Raw genomic sequence first — 17,788 nt, 5'->3', positions numbered from 1 at the left:
TTCCTCTACTTTACACTTCTTATTGTACTACCACTGGAGCAATAATGAGAAAAACAACCAAAAATGGAGAAATCAATTGTGCAATGCCACGTTCATCTGTTCATCACTATCTATCCAGCCTCCCACATTTGGCTTCACATGAATCTGACTAGTTCTCTTCTTATTACTCATTGTTGATACTTCTGTATTGTCCAAGGAACATCGGATAATCTGTCCGACATTTCACCAACACCCTGTGATCAGGGTTCAGGGTTTCTTGTATGGTTGAAGCCCAATAGGATATTAACATAGTATTCCTCCACAAATCATTCTAATTACTGCTGTACACATGAAACTGAATTATAGTAAATAATTGACGTATGTAAACGTTAACGCAATAATGTTGGGATGAAATCTGAGGTATGGTGCAATTCCCTAAATGCTGAATTGATGAGGCTGCTTTAAGCTCTGACACTTTTATTGACTTGGCATAAGTCCATGATTTTTTTTCTATGTTCCCTTTTCATATTAACTGTAGCAGCACTTTACTTCCCCGATAGACTCAAATCAGACATATCGGTTTCACTTTTGTTTGTGGCACAGAATCTTTTTTCACTTCTTTCAAGTTATTCACAGGAAGTGTCCTATCACAGAAAATGGGGATCAAGGTTGAAGCCTTGAAATGAGCTGCATGCAGACAATATCTCTGATCAAAGAGACGATTCTCAAGAGCTTCTCACTGGTGCGAGATCACAAAAGCGTGGGTGTGGAAAAAATGGAGAAGAAGGTAGAGAGAGGAGTAAAGAAGAAAATATATACCAACAAATACAAACATGGATTTTGGGGCATCTTTCAGTGGCCCAAAGAGGTAATGCGGGGGCAGAGAATGAAGTAAAGAGCAGAAGGGCACGTAGCAGTCAGGGGGAATCCACAGGCCTCTAAACAAGGATCTGAAACCCGCCAGGCAGAACTCTCAGTGCAAAAGGTCAAAAGCTGCCCTTTTAAGGCTGTTTCTGAAGCTGCACATGTTGCTAAAATTATGATTATGACAAATATGACTAAGAGCACCATGGTTTAAAAAACAAAACAAAGCAAAAAATGCTGTCTTGTTTACAAAGCTAATAATCTGTACATTTTATTGGAAATGGGACATTATTTAAAAATGATTTGGAGGAAATTAAAAAAAAACATGCCATCGAGATTACGTTTGTGTTTTATTGTGATTTTGTGTTTAATCTTCTGACTGTAGTGCAGATTGTTATTCCAATTGTATTTTGTTCACTATTTGATAAAGCTGGTGTTGCCAGATATCAACAAAACATTGCCACCCCAAGTAAATCTCACTAACCACACTCACCAACACCAGAAACTAGCCCAAACATTCAGCCATTGGAAACACATTTTTCTTCTTATTCTCAGCCTTTGTTTGGGGAACAAGGCCACAGTGGAACATATGCATTTTCTTCAAGATTTATGAGATGCTTTTCTCAGCGTGATTATTGAGTAGTAGCTGAATATTAATGATGATTAGTCTTCTGATCAGAAGCTTGTGAGTTCAAACCCCCCACCAGATACCCGGCCTTTGAGCAAGCCCGTTAACCCTCAACTGCTCAGATGTGTAAAAAAATTGAAGAAGTAAACATTCTTCTCTACAATTTCTCAAGAAATTTCCACTCACAAAACCGCTGCTCACTGGACATTTTCACCATTCCGTGTTAACTCTAGAGACTGTTTTGTGTAAAAATACCATCTATTCTCATTCTCGTATGATGTCACATATTACACCCTGTATGGTGTATTGTGTATGAGGTCAATGTATGATGTCATTCACTCAGCATTAAGCACAATTTCTTTTGGTTTAAATTGAAATAAATATACAAGTAATAGATAAATGAACATGAAATAGACAATAAATAAGCTTTTAAAATGGAACTGTGATAGTTACGTATTACTGTGTAGTAATAAGTGACACTTCCGTACAGACGTGTGTGCTATAAATAGTACTTCCCTTACTTGCCACATTTAATGCTTTGGCCTGCCTTCATTCAAAACCACACTGTGCGCTGGGTCAGCGAGGTGGAAACTGTGTGCTGTGAGGTCCACATTCATCTCAGTACACTAGAGTTTGTCATCGTAGTGAAATGAGAGATCATTCTACCTCAAACCGCTACTACAATGAAAGTGGCCCAATTCATCAGGGCAAGTGTAAAGCGCTGCTATGGTGGGAGAAGAGGGGGGAGTACAGACTTTCTTTTCCGTGACAAAATGGTTTGATCCTCCTCCGAGTATGCTTCTGATGTATGAGTGTTGTTTTCTTGAGTCCTCTGAGTCTCTATGAGAACCCCTTCCCTGTCTCAGTGGACATATATCTCAATGCGATGTGATCTTCTACAAAAGATGAAAAAAAAAAAAACAATCATTTTTCAAACTGGTTTCTAAAGAACTGCTAACTCAGGTAACATTAGAAGTTACAGGTTGGACCATGTTCATGTTTTGTTCTGCACTAAACTTTGATTAGAAATGTTTTATCATTAGATTTATATAGCACATGGTTGATATTGCGATGTGGAAACAGTTTCTTGTCGTTATTTGCATTTATCTATCTATCTATCTATTTATTTATTTATTTAAATGTTGTTGTTTTTTCTAAGCGCTTATTAACATGATGGGTCTTTATACTGAAAGACAGCAAGGGGCTCGAGTGTTTGGACAGATGGGAGTTTCATTCCACTACTTGGATGCCAGAATAAAAAAGTACAGAAAAGAATTTTTAAGTAGAAGAGATGCTTGATGCTTCGACGTTCATCTTCCTGGCATCTTGTGAAGGGCGACGTGTCAAGCTGAGCTGTACTCGTGACTCAAATGTATAGCTCAGTGTACGGCAGAGCTGGCAACTGAAATAATGATTATAAATATTCACGTGATGATTATTATTATCTCTCGGAAAATACTCAGGTAAAATATTACCTATAGCTTCAGATTCTTTTCCAACACTAAAGTAAAAATACATAAACCCAGTATGAGCTGATCCAAAATTATGAAAGTAAAAGTAAAAATAAATTAACAAAAGACACAAACCAAAAACTCTGCTTTCATTTCCTGAATGATAACTTCGTCTTATTCTCCTTACTATTATTTATAATTTATTAATAAATAATATATTCTTTATAATATATTTAATAATAATAAAAAAATGGTCAGGCTCACGATGGGATCTGGAGCCTCTGCCAGGAACACTAGGTGTGATCTAGGACTACAGGCAGGATGGGAAGTCGTCACGTTCACACACTCATTAACACTGAACAGTCCACCTACTAATGATGCACAGTGGCTTGGTGGTTAGCACACTTGCCTCACATCTACAAGGTTGATGATTTGAATCCTGCCTCTGCCCTGTGTATGTTCTCTCTGTGCTTTGGGGGTTTCCTCTGGGTTCTCCAGCTTCCTCCCCCAGTCCAAAGACAGGGTTGTTTGGTACAGTATTTCTGAGGGTGTGTGATTGTGCCTGTTATATACTGGCATTCTGTCCAGAGTTTCTTGGGATAGACTCCAAGTTCCCTGTGACCCACTAGGATACGAAAGTGATGTAGAGAACAGATTGATGGAATCCACCTACAGACATAATTTTGGGTTGTAAGAAGGAACTTTAGAGAAACTTTACACAGGCACAAACCTTGAACCCTGAAGCAAGCTGCACCACTGTGTGACCAATAATAATAATAATAATAATAATAATAATATAGTTCTCTGAGTAAATGTAAAATGAACTGTAAAAAAATGAACGTTAAAATCATCAGGCAGAGTTGAAGAGCATCTCATGAATATCATGATGAGAGTTCACTGTCCCAGGCTGTGACAAATAGCTCCACTGGGTATATGCAGGAAACAGAGCTGCTTCAGAACTTCTGCATTCATGCTCTGGTGTTCTGAAAGTGTTTTTTCCTCTTCACAATCACTAATTTGCCTTTGCTTAGTGTTTTATTTATGGTAACCAGCAATAATAACCATGGAAATCACCTGACATTATGTTTTAATAGTAGACGTGGAGCGTTCTCTCAGCATGCTTAACTTGTTTTTTCCCTTCAGCATCCTGTTAATGTTCACGCAGATTTGTAGATCTTAAAGAACTTTGTACTGATGTTCCTACGCAGTGAACTTTTTGGTGTTAGACAGAATGTCATAGTGATGCCCACACAGCATGTGATCTCAGCGAGTCCACAGCAGTGCAGCACTCAGGTCTGTTTCACCTGTCTGAGTTGTGCAGTAGAGTTTAGACTGAAGGAACTGATCCAGGGTCGAATATTTCTAACTAAAGTCAAAGAAACCACTCCTGTCGGGGGGCTGTTTGGATTTTACATGTCATGAAAGCTGCAAAGTCTCATAATCATGTTGCAAATATGTGCTTTTCTTTTTTTTGTGTCTGTCTGTTCTGACAAAAATGAGTTCATATCTCTGTCTGGTTATTTACCCTGGATCAGATCCTGCTCCCTGAATCACTTTTCCCTTTAGTTTTATCCTATAGTTTTAGTTTATCTTAGTCTATCCTAAACTATAGTTTTAGTTTTATTACCGGTCACTAAAGTATGAGTGAGTAAATAGGCTTGTCTTGTACTTTTGTAACTGTAATACACATATTGTAAGTCTGTATACAACTACACAGCAATGCAGCTTTAAATACTTGTTCTGCTGTCCAGAATGCAGGGAGATCATCCTCTATAACATTTAATCTTATTTTGTGTATGTTCTAAAACAGTAGAAGCTGTAGCTCAGGAGAACTAATTAAACTGATTCCATGTCTGTGATTTTTATTCGTAGTACTTTGAACAGCAAAAAATGACTATATTCACTTTCCTAAAACGAAACCTTAAGAAATGATACTTCATGCGACAGCTTCTGATTCCCCAAAGCACCAGACAGCAACATCAACAACATTAGCTGAGATTTGTAAAAAGTTGTAAAAGGTTTTTTAACAGGAGAATTAATTTACGTGCATGGATAACATTGAGACATGTGAAAACTCTGAGGAAACCAAGCAACATAAACAGAAGTGTAAATCTATCTGTCCCTCTGGCACAACACACAGTCACCAGACGCATCAACATGTCGAGAGAAAAGAATAATGTGAGTCAGATTAACATCATATACTGTTATACTGCTCCCTCAAGGGAAACACAGAGAAATGGAGCAGCAGCGTATTCCTGCAGGCCATTCAGACCCTCGACAAAGACAACACAGAATTTGGAAGAACACTTTTCTGGACTTGTGTAAACATCAACTACCTCCTGAACCAGACTTTTTTACACAGCATGTATTGCACTACAATTACACACATCGGCACTTTATTCATACTAGTCATAATGTTCTGTCAGTGAATCTGCATTCATGTATTTTTATATTTTCTATATATTTGTCCTACCTATAGTGTAATTATATTCTACTTTTTATATAGCCAAATTGTATAACGCTAAATAGCTAATTTATAACCTTATGTTCACTGCCATTTTTAGCCTTAGTCAATTAAGTTACCAAAAAATTGGGACTAGGCAGCAAACTGGAGCTTTCACTTCTCCAGAGAGCTCAATGATCCATTAATAACTCGACAAAAGGAAAAATAAGTAAGACAACGATCATCATTCAACCCCAAACAACACCAACATGTGCTCATGTGTGCTGAGAGACAAGATAGTTAGACCTCTCTGTCTGGGTGGAGTGACGGTATACTCTCACTCACCTGTCAATCACATCAACGTGGGTAATTCTGGGTGTCTGTGAGCTCCTGCATGTGGACGAGGGCAGGCAGCACTTTCCATTCAGTGGGGTATTTAGGTTATTATTAATCTGAATAGTAATTTGAAATGATGCACTGGATGGATTCATGTGTCTTGTTGTAAGTCTTCACTCATCCTGTTTGGTTGGTTGATTACAGCTGACCTGTTGGTGGGAATCGGTAGGTGACAATTTAGAAAAAAACAAATCAAGATTTTTTTTTATCAAAATGTATTTCAGGAGATATACAACATCAGTAGTGATGTGTTCTAGGCAATACAGTAAAAATGAAGGTTTACTGTTTAACTCTTTACTGTACTCTAACTCTGTACACTGCCTTTCATCCAGGGTAAGTGTTTAGAGCGAGACACAATCCAGCACTTAATCACTTCTCGAGTTCACATCGAGTTCTCATGACTGACCCCAGTACAGCTGCTATTCCACTTTCAGTGGCAGAAAGTAACAAATTACAAACAAACTAGAAACGAACTGTTTATGCATCTGTTTAAGACTTTTACAAAAAAAAGGATTTAGTTATTTTATACGTTTTAAATGTATATTGAAAAAAAAGGTTACAGAAGCTACTTGTGAGATTGAACACATTGTGGGTTGAGAGTGTTAGAAATATTTAATGAAAAAAGTAAAACATTTAATATATATTTAATATAGTATATTTAATATATCTGTTGATTTCCTAAATCTGGTTGTTCAGGAGTGATTAATTTCACCTACAATGTGAGCTGATCAAAGTGTTATCGGATGTACAGGACATTTTATTGTATAATTGAACAGCTGCATTAACATCACTAGCATTACTACAGTTTGATCCTGGTTACAACTCTGTTACTCAAAGATGTTTAACAAGTGATATAAGCTCTGGTTTATCTGACAACTGCTCAAAAATCCCAAGGATACTGATCACAAGAATTTACATCCACACTAATTGGCTATCAGAGCTGGAAGGCAGACGAAGCTACAGCTGCTTCAGGAAGCTACACTGCTCATCAAATGTTTGCCTCATTAGCACAGTGTTACGAAGACTTGATAGTGCTGGTCTTCGGTCAGGGATCAGTGTACAACAGACGTTGTACCTAATGTCGATGAATGCCTGTCCTTTTCACTAGGCTTCAGTTAGCCATGCTAGTGCTAATTATCTGAGGGCCTCTTCACAGATGAGATGGGTGCGTTCGGTTTCCTGACGGAAAACATGAGCTCACAATGGGCTATCGTAGGAGTGTGTGCTTGACGTAGAATCCTCAAAGGGAGTTAAGGACAGTTCTGAGAACAGCGTATGAGCTTCAGAGGGCTCTTGTACAGAAAACGTGACTGATCTGTAAGCCTGCTTGTTCGGCTCACACTGTGCCGTGAAGTACTAGTGAGGTTAATGACAGGCTAACAACAGGGTCCTGCCATTAGCATGCTAGATCTACAGTGTATAGATCTAGAGAACACAATAAACTTGTCTAATAATGCTAGTAATTTATTTCATGTGTATTTTTTATTCAAATGAGGGAGACTGATATCAGTCTGGCACACAGGGATTTCTGTAGTTTGTTGCTTTATAGTATTTACCTGCTTTCTTTTGTAAAGGTTAAAAATGCAACCGGGACAAGACTTCATAAAGCTGGGACTCAGCAAGGACTCAACAATTTGGTAAAGTAAATAAGAAGGAGCTGATGATCAGCAGAACAGTGATTATGAAGGAATGAATCACTGAAATGTTTTGAAGGAGCTTGGAGCTTGTGCCAATGTGAAGAGGCTGTGAATATAAGATGAGAGAAGAAGTTTAGTGGACAGTTTTGTGCTAAATTCTCCCTAGTTATATATGTGTGTGTGTGTGTGTGTATGTGTGTGTGTGTGTGTGTGTGTGAGAGAGAGAGAGAGAGAGAGAGAGAGAGAGAGTGTGTGTGTGTGTGTGTGTGTGAGAGAGAGAGAGAGAGAGAGAGAGAGTGTGTGTGTGTGTGTGAGAGAGAGAGTGTGTTTGAGAGAGAGAGAGAGAGAGAGAGAGAGAGAGAGAGTGTGTGAGTGTGTGTGTGTGTGTGAGAGAGAGAGAGAGAGAGAGAGAGAGAGAGAGAGAGAGAAAGAGAGAGTGTGTGTGTGTGAACAGAATATCACTAGTGAAGAGAACTGCAAGCTTTTCTGCAAACTGCAATCTATTATTTTTGATTATTATTATATTTTATTATTGTTATTACTTTTATTATTAACATCGGAACATTTCACAATTTGACCATTTTATTTCTAATAACAACAAACATATAAATCCAGAGGTGCTGATATTATATATGAAGCAGCACGACTGTGTTTTACCTCATAATGTTATCAAGTAGCGCCACCTTCTGGTCCCAACTCTGAACAACGAGATGATTCATATAATAATATTTACTAATATGAAAATGTTTACTGAAGGATTACATCTCAAATGTACTGTGCCTCAACCCCACAAAAATTAAAACCAAGTGTTCATTTACATGATAGAGTAGTGTGACCCATGATCAGCAAAAAATGTTTTCATTCCTGTATTTAATACAGCATGAAGCAGAGGGGGAAATGAGTATGAAATGTATGATATGTCTGGCTCTCCTTATTAGGATAAATTAAAGGCAGTATTCTTATCACGTGCAATTCAGGGTTAAGGACCTTGCTCAAGACCGCTAAACAGACAGTTTGCAGTGTTGGAGCTTGAACTCACAACCTTCTGTCAGTAACCCAGAGCCTTATCTGCTTTAGGCCTATCATGTTTAACAGCTCAGGCCATTAAACCCTAAAAATAAACACTGAAACTAATAAGCTTGGAATGAGAGTCATAATATTTAATAGCATTATTATTTTAATCATCTGTCTTCAATTCAGAAAATTAACATCATCCTGTTTTATATTAATGCCTCTAATATATTTGCAGTTATATCAGCAATTATGCATGCAACTAATATATGTATATACAGTTATAGTTTGTCAGTAAGTGTCTCAGGTGTTTAGTCGTACTACTTACTGCTCAGGTGTACAGAGTGTCTGAGACACAGTCCTGAATTGTCTCTGAGATGAGGCTGTACACTGGAGATAGTTACTGCATTCACTGATCACTGAACATCATACAATATAAAGAGGAAGTTGTTATAAAAAAGGAAGCTCAGAATCTTTTCTTGTATGAGACACCAAAGACGTGATCTTATTCCATGCCATGTGTTCATACAGAATTTCCACTGCAGGCAGTATTTATTCAATTCTCAGTATTTACTTTAACTCTCTTATCAGATATTTATTCATTCTATTATCTTCATGTACTGTTTTATCCTCAGCTCTGGCTCATGGTGGATCTGGAGCGTACTGCTTGAACGCACGATGGATGGCATTGACACACCCAGGACTGAGACACCAGTCTGTCAGAAGGCATCATGCTCACGCTTCATCAGACCTGAGATCAGTTTAGTCGAGCTGATCCACCTACATGTGTGTTTTTGAGCAGTGAAATGAAACTGGAGAATGTCATCAACTTTACATTTTATTAAGAGTGAAATCTTTATAATTGCAAACTTATTTGTCATTTTAATTAAGCTAATATTAACATTATTAACAAAAGATCTAATTCATATTATTAAATTATGATTATATTCATGGTAAGATCTCCATGTTATAGAGTTTAGATCAGTATTATAGGTTTCAGTATTAGATTTATACATTAAAGAGACCCTAAAGAGTTCAACACTGTCATTCAGTCACTTTTGTTAAATAGAATAATCATTTTACACTAATAATTATAATATTAATAGTAATATTTAGTAATTTAGTAATATAATTATATTCAGTTTTCTCATATTAAAAACTTGTATGTTTACATATTATTATTATTCAGGTTCTTTTCTGGGATCATTTTTTCTAAATATATTTATAATTTGTATTTATATCAAATAATAAAATGTTTAGATTAATACATAATTTTTTTAAATTGAATAGTTGCTGATCAGAGCTGTCTGTAAATGCATGAAAAACCTCTACAATATCTGAAATCCTTTGGTGGAAAACAATTATTTTTTTAATAACTTGCTGAAAAGGATAAAATGTTCACTTGTGGAACGTGGAATAGTGTGGCATACTACAGAGACACACAAGACCAACATGGGTTATCCATCACCCAAATGTGCAGCAGAACAACAACAGAAAAGACACAGAGTTTAAAGAGTTTAAAGAGTTTAAAGAATTTAAAGAGTTCAGTCACTGAAATTCAGCTTTGATTTTCTCACTGCTTTCAGATTTCAGATCACAGACAGTGGGACTAATTTTTTTTTTGGTCATTATATTCCTCTGTGTTCTCTGGTTTCCTCCCACCTTTCAAATACATCCCAGAAGGTGGAATGGTGACTCTCTAGGTCTGAATGGGTGTGTATAGTGTTTGTATGGTGTATTCCCAGCTCATACAGAGTTTTCCTGGGACATTCGCTGCAATCCTGACCTGAATAAAGCAGTATGATTAAAGAGGAAGGAACACAGGAACAAACGGCACCTTTACTGTCATCTTTTGTTTCACTCACACCTCCCACTCCTCAGTAATGGATCAAATGAACAGGGCACGTGTGTCACCCATGTGCTTCATGAGCAGCAGATAAGCTCACAGGCTTTGTGGATCAAGGTTATTCACGGTGACTGTCCCATTAGCCTGATCGCTCAGCAGCGCTTATCACGTCCAGTCTGGAGCTTAGTTTTAATGCATGCATTCTGATAACACTGGAAGGTTTTGCAATCTCAGGGCTGAAGGTCGACTTGTCCTTTTTGTCTTAAATAACATGGAGTATAGAGACACGAAACTGTCCTGAAACCAACTCAATATCAGTTTCATGCAAAACAAAATTTTCACTTGTATTTAATGAGCTGAAGCAGAGGATCTCAAACGTGTAAAGTTTATAGTCAGAAATCACAGACCATCTCAGAGACTGAGCGAATCAGTTAGTATGAAAGTAGATAGATAAATAAAACACTTTATTGATCCAAGAGAATAGGTTTTGTTGCCACAGTACATTGAAAAGTAATTTTAAGGCCATGAACTAGACACAAAGAACAAATTATTGCACCCAGATCAACAGTATTTATTTTATAAGGGGTGAAAATGATAATTCTGAATGATTTAAAATGATCTTAAAACTAGTTACTGATGCCAGAAAGATTTTACCCCAGAATCTTTCACACACTCTATAGTTATTAAATGAAGCGTCTCTTTAGATTAGACATTGTTTGTTAACATCTATAACAGTTGGTTGTGGTTTCTAGGAAAATTTGGAAATAGTTCTCCACCTGATGTATGTTTGATGTCTGAACACCAGAGAGATTCAGGGCCTCACTCTGAGAAGCAAAAGTTTAAAGTTCATAGCAAATAAAGTAATACAAGGCATTTTGAGTGTTGCACTTTATAAGAAAGACGTGAACAAACTGAGTACTGTTTAAGATTAAGAGTTTCCCTGATCATGAATCTTAAAATCTCTTTATAAGTTTTAAAAAATGGTTCTTAGTTTGTAAAGTTGTTTCCCTTTAGTTTTCTTTTCTAACAGGCAGACACTCTGTTTTACAGTTTAATAACCTTTAAGGAGTTTTATAAAGTAGTAAATAAAAGAAGGCTTAAGGGCTGTAAGAGTGTAGATGTGTGTTAAAGCTCCAGACTCTGGACATAAGACACATTCTGATTCATTCTAGCTGACATGAGTTTATAGCGACACCTACTGGTTACTACAAAGAAGAGAAAATCTAAGTAAAATGACTGAATGTAATGAAATGAATGCTTTATTTTTCATTATATTTAATATTCTTATTATTTTTGCCATTGTTGGAGGAAATGTTCAGATTATACAGTAGACAGAAGTAATTTACTCTAGAAGTAACTGTGTTGTTTCCATTCAATGCATTTTTCAGGAGTACTTTAATCATTTAAGCCATTTTAGTCATATAAGATTAATAGGGCAAAAACAAACACATAGACATGATTGCAATCCAACTGTAATTAGTTGTGAAAAGCTAAAGGATGTCATTGAGCTCATACACACCTTGTTTTGGTAATCTGTCCTCAATGGTCTCCTCAGTTCCTGTTTTCTTTTGTTTTTTTTTATGGCCAGAAGGAAAGCACTCAGTGTTCCTTAAAGGAGTAATCATCTTTGTCATGGGTCATGTTATCTTTAACACTATAAATATCTAATGCTGAAACATGCTGCATCATGAATGCACCATTGGAAGCAGCTCAAAACATAATGAAAGGTTCTGGATGTTTTTTTTTTATAAAGGCTTTTTGGTAAATGAATTGTAACTTGGTCAAATGGCATTAAATAAGAGCCACACCCAGTCACATAGACCTGAGCAGTGAAGCGTTTAGTAAAGGCATACACAGAGTCTGCAGCATGACCTGCCATCACAGCTTCCATCCTAATTATATGAACATTGAAATGATGTGATTTTTGGCACCGCCATGCAGGCAGCCAGGAACACGAGTCAGAACCTGTTCAGTCCTGATACTGTATTATTCACAAGGATCTTTAAAATGTTTAAGAATCCATCTGTAAGTCAACACTTACAGCGGAAGTTAAGAAGGATTATAAAACAAAAAAGAACTTCAAATTCGTTCATCTTAGTGTCAATAGAAATAAAGCAGTTTGCATTATTCAGCATTGCCGGTGTAAAAGGTGTCATTCCTGTGGCTGGGAAAAGGAATTGACTCGTACACGGAGCTGAGAGTATATCTGCACTTTGTGGTTTGTTTAACGGCTGTGGGAACCTGATGGAGTCCGTACGAGATCCCTGCAGCCTGCCTACCAACACCGCCCTCAAACCCACAGCCATGAGCCTTCAGGGTCTAATAAATCATGTGTTTAGACAGAGCAGAGTCATAGAGTTTCTGTCTTCAGGTTTCTGTTGGAATCGTGTGTGTAAGTGGCAGTGGAACATGCTGTACACTTGGGAGATGAACAGATACTGGATTTTGTGCTACTGGAAATTTTCAAATTTTTGGACAATCCAGTTCAATGGGAAAAAAGCCTCATTAAGGACTCACTAGAGAATATGGGGTTTGTTTCTATTACAGTCCCAGGGTTTGAACTCATGACCTTCTGCTACCATCATATAGGCTTATGATCATATCTGTAAAAGCAGTTAACGGTGATGTGAGCCAGAGGGCAAAATGAGGCAGGGAGGTGGGGAATGGAGCAAAAGAGTGCTATTTATTCCAACACTCATTCAGTATTGTGGAGTAAGCAAAGACAGAATGGCTCAGATGGTGCTGTGGCCTCCTCAGATGTCCGGCCAAGCCAATATGAAAGAGCACAAACTAACAACACTCTCATTAAGTCATGACATTTCCAGCAGGCCTCGGTCAATGCCATTTCTGTTATATTCAGCTGTAGACAAGGACCTTCTTTCCCTCTCATTCTGCCCATGTTTCTGTTCAAATAAATAAATTTAAAAAAAAAGGCTGGGGATGTGACACCATGACCACTCGAGTGAAAGTTTTTAGAAATCCAAATCTTTGAAAGTGACCCTCTTTATAAGGTACAGGAACCTTGAGAAATGGCCGGCAGTGTACCTCAGCTCTCTGTGCCTCTATCTACTCCACGTTCAAAGGGAGGCATGATAAAAGCTGGCATTGTGATGTACAGTGTGGGAAAACACATCACGTCCGGTGCTGCTGAATGAGCAGCTTGTAAAAGAGCCGTGCCGTGACTCACTGTGGATTTTTTTTTTCCATTTCCTTTTGCTGGCTCACTTCAAACACACAGCTTTACCTGCACATAGATATGATAGGGGAGCAGAAGAAAACTAATCAGTCTGGTACTTTGAAAATATTTGGGGGAAAAAAGAACAGTCCTGACATAAGCTAATAAGTGGAACGATGTTTTCATTTCCAGCGAACCACAAGCCATAATACACGCCAACACAAGACAAATAATACTGCAAGCCTGAAACATGTCTAACAAAGCGTGACCTAATTATCAGGAGAGATTTCCAAAACAAACTCAATAACCAAAATGAAGCTCAAGCACAGGGTCACCAGAAAACCTGACAAAAGATGGAAAAAAAATGGAAAAAACAAACAAACAATATTTTCCCTCTTTCCTGCAGTCCATAATAAAGAACGGGGGGGTGAGGGGGGGGGGCCCTTGGATGAAAGGCAAAGTAATAACAAAGAATAAGTGATTTTGGCTGCTTGACTTTTTTTCCATAAATTCAAGGGAGTGAGCGGAGAACGCTTTCCAGACCACATGCATCAGATCCAAGAGCCAAAGCCCAAGCCCTTAAGGGGAATTACTCAAATAACAGTAATTGTGCACTGTTGTTTTTTCCCCCCTGAGTCCACATATGAGCATTTTATTCAAATTGTTTCACATGTTTATGTCTAATACTGCTGTCAATATCAAGTGTATAGTGAACAATGCCTTACAGCATGACTGCTGCATGCTGTGTTTAATATCCAGCTGCTACGGTCATGCTGGCAGACTGCAGTGAAGTGGAATGACATAACTCTGCAGAATGCTGCATGCATTGAAAGATCACGTACAGAATATCGTACTTAACATGATTTAGACGACAGCGAGAAATGTTCAGATAATTCAGTGCTGTGTTTTTGATAATGTGACATTAGACAGGACAATGACTCTATACAGTGTGTGTGTGTGTGTGTGTGTGTGTGTGTGTGTGTTTATATCAAATATCCCCATGGGGTAGGAATATCTGATGGTGTTGATCTTATGGCTGGTCTTCATTTGGTAAATAAAGATTTTATTTAAAAAAATGAAAGAGTTCAAATGTTTCCTTTTGGTTTCTGAGGTTGTGGTTAGGATTAGATTCAAATGTAATTAGCTCTGTTAATAACATCTATAGAAGGTTCTCAGTCAAATGTGTGTGTATGTGGGTGTGTGTGTGTGTGTGTGTGAGAGAGAGAGAGAGAAAACAGTCTATAATACCCTTTATGACCAGTGACTCTAATTTCACCATGTTCTCCCCTGGGAGATCCCTGACAGACAAAAAAGCTGGATTTAGAGGGTTTGGGAATCTGGTTTCAAAAGCAGAAGTGGGGTGTGACATTATTTATGCTTCCAGAATACCACAATCCATTCCGACACATTTCCCAGTCTCAGGTTTCCTTACAGTCCGTCCCACTGCTGTACTACACTGTCTTTGTTTCAGTGTTTTAGATTATGAAAAGCATCCCCCCCCTCCCTCCACCCCCTCCACTTCCCTCCACCCAGTGCCCTTTGGGAGTCCTCATGATTGGTACCGTATGTCAGTCCACATTACTGCATGGAAAACTTTACAACAACAGAACATTTTTCTTTTACAGAGGGTCAGATACACTATATAAGGGTTGTTCAGCTTGTACGGAGGAAACGTTGTTTTTTATCGGGTGCGATCGGCCTGCTACAGTCTGTGAACCTGTATTAGAAGCAGCTTTCATTTCCACGTTACATTGCCATGTTTGACTTTTAAATGTCACTCACACCCTATTTGTAGTTTCATATCATTTCTGAAGTGGAACCAGATGGAGGAATGTTTTATGAAGTCAGGTCAATAACTCTATTTAACATTTTATCATTCAGTCTATTAGCTTTTAAATCTTCGTGGTGAATAAAGAAATCAAGTTATAAGCATAATTACGTTTTGTGTGTGTGTGTGTGTGTGTGTGTGTTTGTGTGTGTTTGTGCATCCTAAAAAGCTGGTAGATCCAGTCAGATCAGATTCAAGGGTAAGTTTACAATAGATTCAAAGCCAACACCTGTGATTGAATTATCAAAGTGTTTATCAGTTTGACAGATATTTGGACTGAATGTCCCACATATCACCATTCTGATCTAAAACGCTGAGAGAGAGAGAGAGAGAGAGAGAGAGAGAGAGAGAGAGAGAGAGAGAGAGAGAGAGAGAGACTAAATATAGCAGGATAAAATATAAACTGATTTTCTGTTGTTGTTGTTTTTTTTATGTTAAAATAGTGTGACACTGTAGAAGCGTCTGCATCCAGACAGAATTATTGAGCAGAAAATAGAGAAACAGAGGAAAGAGAACGCAAATATAAGCTGAAGCACTTATTCTTCACAGGAAAGTCTTCTGGAAAGTTGAAGAAAAACTTAATTTTCCAATAATTGTGAATTTATTTGAGCACATTGGAATAAATCACTGTTCTGCTTCAAATTGCTGTGTGCTTTTCCTACTATATTCCTTCCAAACGGAGATTTTTAGACTGTTGTTATTCTTAGTCCGTGACCTAGTGATCCAGTATCAGGCTCTATTCATTTATAGAGGCTTCAAAGCACTTCAAAGTCACTCTGAATAACGACGTCTGCAAATCCACTAAATGTAAATGTAGGCACTTTAGAACACTTACAGTGGCAAACTTTCTATATGTGGCATTTATGTGTTATGGCTCATGTAACTGAAGGATAAAATATGACATTCTGAGAAATTGTTTCTAAAATGCTAGTGAAATATCTATATATTACTTTACACACATCAGATTAAATTGTGACGACTCTTCCATGCAGGTCGTATTTGTACAAGCAAAGCTGCACAGAGGAATCGCTGTGAGATTGTAGGAAAACCTCATTCAGATAAAGGTGAGGCTATAAAATAACAGATAAAGGGAGCAGACCACATGATAAACAGGCACATGAGATACAGGAGTCACATTTCTGAATGCAAACAAATGCAGAATGCGGAAGACATAATAAATGTGCATGACTTCCTTCCTTCAGCGGAAATGATGGATGAACTCTGAACACATTGGAGACACATTCGAAATGCCAGATATAAATGAATATGCATTGTCCACTTGTGAACCGATGTTAATATCATGTGTGAACAAACAAACACACAAAAAGGTAAATTAGCCTTTTCTGATCAGTACAATAATCTGAACCCAGCAGTTCTTTATGACAGGATTCATGGTCATGCAGTTGGAACTACTGACCACGGGACATTAGATTATTGTATAAAACCCTTATGTAAATGGCAGTTGGTGTGTGTGTGTGTGTGTGTGTGTGTGTGTGTGTGTGTGTGTGTGTGTGTGTTATTTCTACTGCAGATATCTGTGTCTCGTGTGTGTGTGTGTGTGTGTGTGTGTGTTATATTTACTGCAGATAACTGTGTCTTGTGTGTGTGTGAGTGTGTGTATGTTATATTTACTGCAGATATCTGTGTCTTCAGGAGGCTTCTGCTCTCTTTATCAGATATTAAATATAAAAAAATAACAAAAAAACTCAAATAAATACATAGTGAGCAAATAAATACTAGAAGTTGCCAGGTTTATTTTCTAGTTTATAAGCCCATGAAAAAGAGCGAGTGTGGTAAATATTCAGTGCCCTCATACACAGACGTCTTTCACAGTTAATAACAGACTGTGACTGAAATGACGCACGACATGCCATCAGATCCTTCTGGAATATTTCCTCAGTACACTGACTGCAGTATCACTTCACCCTACTAACAAATCTGTTTGTAAATTTGGCAAGGAATCTGATGCATTAGAGAGAGAGATTATTTCCCGGCCTGTATGGAATAGTGCGTGCGTGCGTGTGTGTGTGTGTGTGTGTTGATACAGCGAGGCAATAACACAAATGTGAACCTTATCTGAATGCAGCTGTGTTCACCAACTCAGAACACAGTCTGTGTTGAGTGTCCTGTGATCAGTGTGTAAAATCACAACAGGTTTTTGTGTAACAGACAGAAAACCTCTTCAGGTCATGAAACGGAGTATTAGTAAGTTGTTTAACACATCAGTAGTAACACACAGGGGATTTTAAAGAATTAAATGAATACAAAAATTTGTCCCAAACCATCCTGCATGGCACTTTTCATTACAGATTAACTCATCACTCTAGTTCCTACACAGTGGATATAAAATGAATACGTAAGTAATACAGATAGAAGACAAGGAGTGGCAGGTTTTTATTTGAGCCAAATCTAAACTGTTATTAGTGAATTTGCTGCATTAAGAGAGGACAAGGTGTCAGAGACCCGAGACTATTAATATTATTTTGCCTGCATGTGGTGCAGAATGACTCTCACGTTCTGCCCTTGACCA

General features: G+C 37.8%; 1 long non-coding RNA gene across 2 annotated transcripts; it reads right to left on the bottom strand.

The window, feature by feature from the left end:
• Nucleotides 1–1,176: 1,176 nt before the first annotated feature.
• Nucleotides 1,177–8,996, bottom strand: LOC132860397 (uncharacterized). Of its 2 annotated transcripts, none has more exons than XR_009649812.1 (4): nt 8,738–8,996; nt 7,318–7,504; nt 5,711–5,910; nt 1,177–3,591 (listed from the first exon to the last, which is right to left on the bottom strand). It is a non-coding gene; the product is annotated as an uncharacterized LOC132860397 (long non-coding RNA). The 2 variants fall into 2 exon arrangements; XR_009649813.1 differs by having other exon boundaries at nt 1,177–2,367.
• Nucleotides 8,997–17,788: the final 8,792 nt, after the last annotated feature.

Source organism: Tachysurus vachellii, chromosome 2, assembly GCF_030014155.1.
Source record: "Tachysurus vachellii isolate PV-2020 chromosome 2, HZAU_Pvac_v1, whole genome shotgun sequence".
NCBI classification, from domain to species: domain Eukaryota; kingdom Metazoa; phylum Chordata; class Actinopteri; order Siluriformes; family Bagridae; genus Tachysurus; species Tachysurus vachellii.
The sequence above is the reverse complement of the archived record's forward strand: the minus strand, read 5'-3'. Positions and strand labels throughout refer to the sequence as shown.